Source organism: Onychostruthus taczanowskii, unplaced genomic scaffold, assembly GCF_017590055.1.
Source record: "Onychostruthus taczanowskii isolate IOZ18803 unplaced genomic scaffold, ASM1759005v1 scaffold11, whole genome shotgun sequence".
Classification (NCBI taxonomy): domain Eukaryota; kingdom Metazoa; phylum Chordata; class Aves; order Passeriformes; family Passeridae; genus Onychostruthus; species Onychostruthus taczanowskii.
In genome coordinates this window covers 8753531-8759140 of record NW_024497629.1, presented here as the reverse complement: position 1 = coordinate 8759140, position 5610 = coordinate 8753531, and positions in this window count along the sequence as shown.

Sequence of the window (5610 nt, the reverse complement as noted above, 5' to 3'; positions counted from 1 at the left end):
CAGGGTTGCTGGTAGATGCAACTGGAAATAATCATGAGCAGGCTATGGAGTGTAGGAAATTCCAATTCTTTTGCTAATAGATACAGCTAAAATGCCCCTGGCCCCAAATTTTGTTTGATGATGAATCCCAGCAAATATTGTAGCAAACACCAGAGTGGAAATCTCTAGCAAAGCACCACAGCAAGAAATGAAGCTTTTACATTTTCCTTATTTAGCAAAGTCTTTCTCTTTTTGCGTAAGAAACTTTAATATTAAAATCTTGTCTAAAACACCTAACTTTAGTGTCTGACATAGCAACTGCAGCCTGGGAGGCAAAATCAGGTCCTTTTTAGGTTTCCATGTAATAAATGGGTAGACAACAGTAAATTAAAAGAAAACGTGTCAGTTTAATTCATAAATTCTTCACCTCTGTCAAGCCTCATTTTTTTAATATCTCCACCCTCAGTCTTTCTATTATGGGAGAGAAAAACCACGCAGCCAATTTTCCTTTATGTTGGTTTAATTGTTGCTCTTTTTGACTTTGAAAAGGATACCTAGTGTTCTCATATATGTAAATGTGCCTGATGGCTTCGGCTGTTCAAATACTGAACCCCCCTGTAGGCACTGGGGTATCCCTGGGGCAACCTTAATACAAATGTAGGTTGAAAGTGCATTTTTGTATTTGTCCAGCTGTGCAGGCTCACATCTGCTGTTCTCAGGCTTGCTGCCAATCATTGCAGCTCTTACCATTTATTTTTCCTCACAAGGGAAGAAAGCACCCAAGACAATCCTGCTAAGGGAAAGAAGAGCAAGCATGCAAAGGTGGACTATTGACACTATTTTCGTTACTTTCTTTTTTCATCTATCTGATGTTACTGGCATAGTGGTAGGCATAGTAAGTAGGCTGGAGATGAAAAAGCATGCAAAAATTACATTAAATATTGTTGTAGCTACATCCTCTGAACACTCATTTTCCCTTGCTTTATGTTATATTAGTCAAACTAGACAAAGAGCCTTCAGAGGTAACTAGCAGATTTCCTTCTCCTGCCTCTCTCCATCCTACAAGGTCATCTAAAATAGGACAGGGAAGTACACTAGAAAATACTGCAGGGAACAATCTTGCTTTGGCAGGAAAATGCATTGCAAAAGTCTACCTGCTCTTTTTCACTTCCCAGTTTCTGTGATACAGATGACTGGCAAAGTCCCTTGGCATATTTGTTTCAGTAGTACATTAAATACTAGGTCTGCCTGTTCAGGTGATGCTGCTTACCTGTACGGAAGATAAGAGCCATGGATGCAGCTGGCATTTCCCGTTATGTTTGCTTGGTTAGTCTGACTTGGAAATGCAAAGGAGCACAAAGAGGAGTTAAAGCTCTTAAACAAAGAGGGGGCAAAGGTTCAAGCCCCAGCATCTGGACACAAAAATAAGAGGTTTTATAGATGAGCATCCATCGGTTTATCACTGGAATTCAAAATCTATCAAAGAAAATAATATTCTGATAAACAGCTTTTCCTCTTATTTCCCCAAGCACCTGTCAACCAGCTTGGTTTTATCACAGGTAAATAACACAGGCTCCTGTCTCCATTACTGTTCTCACTTGAATTTCTTTAAAGTGATCCCTCATTAAGGGATTTCCAAAAACAAGATTAAAAGAGGATTTAAAAAAACCCAAAACTACATTGTCTTTTGAAATTCTGAAATTTTGAAATTGCTTTCTTCTTCATCAAACATACATTGTGAGGAAGCTCAGTGATGGAGGGGGTCTCAGGGCTGCTCCTCCAACCTCCCCTGCAAGGTTGTTCTGCAAATGGCCCAGCCAAGAAGGAGCTCCTTCCCACACAAAGTTGCTGGCCAGAGGCTTCCCTTGGGAAGTGCCGTGTTCTTCCAGGACTGCAGTGTGGGGATGGCCAGGATGTCCCAGCTCAACGTCAGAAGACATGCTTTTGGCTGTCACTGTTTGCAGGAGGCAAGTCCTGGCTCTTCTGGGAGAGGCAGATCAGAGCCAGCCTGACCCACAACAATCTGCCTCGCCAGGCGCCTGGCCGTGTCTGGAGCAATCTGTCACCTTCAAGGACACCAGCAGCGCCTTCCATCCCAACAATCATGGCAGATATCAGAAGCCCAATGGGAAAAGAGGACCTCCATCCTTCATCCTTGCCAGCATTTTCTTCCTTTGCTTTTTGGTGCTGGGCTGGCCAGGTCAAATCGATAAACTGCTCAAAAAAGGTAAATACCACTTTAATCTCTTCCTCCAGTTAATCATGGCAAACCACAGGAAGGCAGATAGTAATTCAAGATTAGCAATAGCCTTATGAAGCTCACATTATTACCAAAGAAATTTAAAAAGCCACACACCTCAAATACCTTAGTTTTCATCTAATCCTTTGATAATTAAACCCCAGACAGAAAAAAAAAAAAAAAAAAAAAAAATTCACACATTATCTTCAAATTCCACATAGTTGGAATGATGCAAATGAATCAAATTTAATCCCTCTTTGTTTCTCGCTCCTAACTATAGAAAAAGAATGAAAAGCAGAAAGAAAAATCAAACAAAAGGTGAGATGTCAGAGCAGTTGTAGATTTAAGTTTGTGAAGGTCCATGCTGGGTCATCATGGGATTATTACAGATAGGCTTAACAAACATATCCCATCAAAAGAACTTTGAATAAGCCAAATATACCCAGTGGGACCAATTTTGCAAATGTTTTCACAGAATCAGGGAATCATTTAGGTTGGAAAAGACCTCTAAGATCATCAGGTCCCACAATTAGCCTAACAGTGCCGAGTCCACCACTAAACCATGTCACTAAGTGCTACATCTATGCATCTTCTAAACACCTCCAGGAATGGTGACTACACCACTCCACCCAGGGCAGCCCATTCCAATGCTTGACAATGCTCCCTGTAAATAAATTTTTCCTAACATCCAATCAAAAATTTCCCTAGCACCTTCCCCTGAGGTTGTTTCCTCTTACTCTACCACTTATTATCCTAGAGGAGAGATCGACATCCACCTAGCTACAACCTCCTTTCAGGTAGTTGCAGGAAGTGATAAGGTGCCCCATGAACCTCCTTTTCCCCAGGCTAAACCCCCCCATCTCCCTCAGCTGCTCCTCATAAGACATCCTTTCTAGATCCTTCACCAGCTCCATTGCTCTTCTGGGAGGGGAGAAGCAGCCCTCACAAACTCATTGTAGGAATGGATCTGCAGCCTCCTTTCATCTCAGATTGTTTGTGAACAGTTGTCAGCTTTCTACCATTTTTCTTAATTTCCCCAGGGATTTCTGTAACTCAGGAATTGATCTTTAGCAAGCATTAAGACTCTAAATCATCTGTCATCTTGGTGGTATTTCTCTGATTGGCTGTCTACCTGGATTGAACCATCTTGCATGCTGGAAATCTGCAATTCTCAAATAAGTTGGGCATAAATGATAGCAACATCTCATTTGAATCTTGTTGTGTGTTCCCCAATAGTTGTTGAATACAGAATTATTTTCAGTGTTTATGCAATTTCTTGTGGGATAATACACATAACATTAGAGGGTCTGAAGAGAGCAGCAGCCATTTCCTAAGTAAGTACCCACTGTCCGTGGAACGTCCTTGAGCCTCCCAATGCTGGCAGCTCCTGGCAGACACATTCAGAGCTAGGCTGAGCAGGGTGCAGAGCAGCACAGAGAGCCATCTGGGCATCCCCCCTAACAGAACACAGCACTCACAGCTGCCAATCCCCGCTGAACCTGGGCAGCCTGGAGAAGAGCCACTGCAGCCCCAGCAATGGCTGCAGGTCTCACCTCAAAACCTGTCCACCACAGGTCACAGGGCAGTGCCACACAGAGGGAAACCTGCTGCGGGTGACAGCCACGCTAATAATGAAAGTGGGGCTAGCACCATAAACTGTTTTCTCTCGCCAGACGTGAGCCCTGAGGGCTGTAAATCTTGGAGGAGGCCTCAAGCAGGTACCTGCACGTTGCCACCTATTCCTGGGCGGAGTGGTGTCGTCACCTGTGCCACCGCCCTCGCTGGCAGAGCAGCCGGAGCCGCAGCCCCATCCTTGAGTCCAGCCGCGCTTCCGTCGGCAATGCTGGCACAGGGAAGGTTTGCTGGGAAATCAAGGGCGTTACTCACATGTCTCCTGAGATCAGAATCCAGCTTCAAGCAGGTGAAGTTGGCAGCACAGGTGGTTAGAGTTTTCCATTATATGTTCCTGGTTGAGTTGCTTCTAGTCTAAACTGTTCATGTGCTTTAGTTTCCAAGTTTGTTCTTTTGGCTGACATTTTTATTATTTTCTTTTTAAACTGGCAGGATGGTTCAACTATTTTTTAAGGGCCCTGGAGAAAATGGTTATTGTTAAGTACCATTTTAATCTCTGTAACATTTTCTGCTCTTTGCATCTATGTATCCAATTTCAAGGTATTCCAGCTTTGGAGTACACGGGAAAGGTTTGGTTTCTTTGTGTATTTTGGGTTGGTTGTTTTGTTTTGTTTTATTTTCCTCTGTTCCTATGAAAATCTGTTGGACTTAATGCAAAGATAAGCTTTGAAAAACTGCTTTGATGGTTTTGAATTTTTTCTGTTAGTTTCTCCCCGTTTTGTCACTTAGATCTTTTAGTATCTTTTTCCCAGTGTGCCCTTGATTTCAGCTCTATTCAGTTCTTATCTCAAGACAGCACTGAAGGTACTCGTGGAGAATCCTATAAGGGGAGGCAGAATGAAAGCTACCGATAAGGCACAGTGACAACTACATTAAATTCTCCATATATTTTTGACTTGAAAATGTGTTGGGCAGGAGCTGGGAGGGGGCAGGTGGGGAGGAATATCCTAACAGGAAGATTCACTTTGTGCTACATGCCGTATTTCTGAGCAACGCTTCCAATCACCTCCCTCAGGGAGCAGATTAGCATCAATCCCTAAATCCCCTCCATTTTGTGATGGGGTACGGGGAGAGGCTCTGCAAGTTCATGTCTTGTACAGAACACTGAGCGAAGGGTGGGCGCCTGTCTCCGGCGAGAGGGACGGCTCCCGTCCAGACTCAGCCGACGGCTCCAAGTTCACCTGTGCCGCTCTCCCCCCTGCTGGGGGCCACTGCCGACACGGGATGGGGCACTGTGGTGGCCGGGGGCTTGTCCCATGGCCCCGTTCAGAGGGAAGCGTGGGGTCCCTGCGCTGGGAAGCGGCGGCGCTTGCTTCCAGCAGCCACTCCAAGCGGCTCCTGCTGCCGCCGTCCTCCCCCCGTCCCCGTGCGCCCGGCACTGCCCAGCTTCAGCCGCGCTGCGGGATACGTGCAGGGCCTGGGGCGAGCTGGGGCCGCGGGAGAGGTCCCTGCCCGGCGTTCCCTTATCTGTTTTGGGGGCAAAAATCACAAGAAAAAAAAAAAAAAAAAGGGGGGGGGTAAACCCCTCCAACATCAAAAATCAGAACTTTTCCCGCCCCGCTCCCCGTGCCCGCGGTGCCGGTGGAGCCGGCAGCCAGCGCCGGCGGGGCGGGCGCAGCTCCCCGCGGGCGCGCAGCCCCGCGGAACCAGCTCTCCGCGCTGCCCCCGGCCCCGCACTTCCTGCCCGCGGCGGCGGGCCTGGCGGGGCCGGGCAGGGCGATACCAAGTGTCCGGCGCGGCGGGAGCGGCGGCGGCGGGCG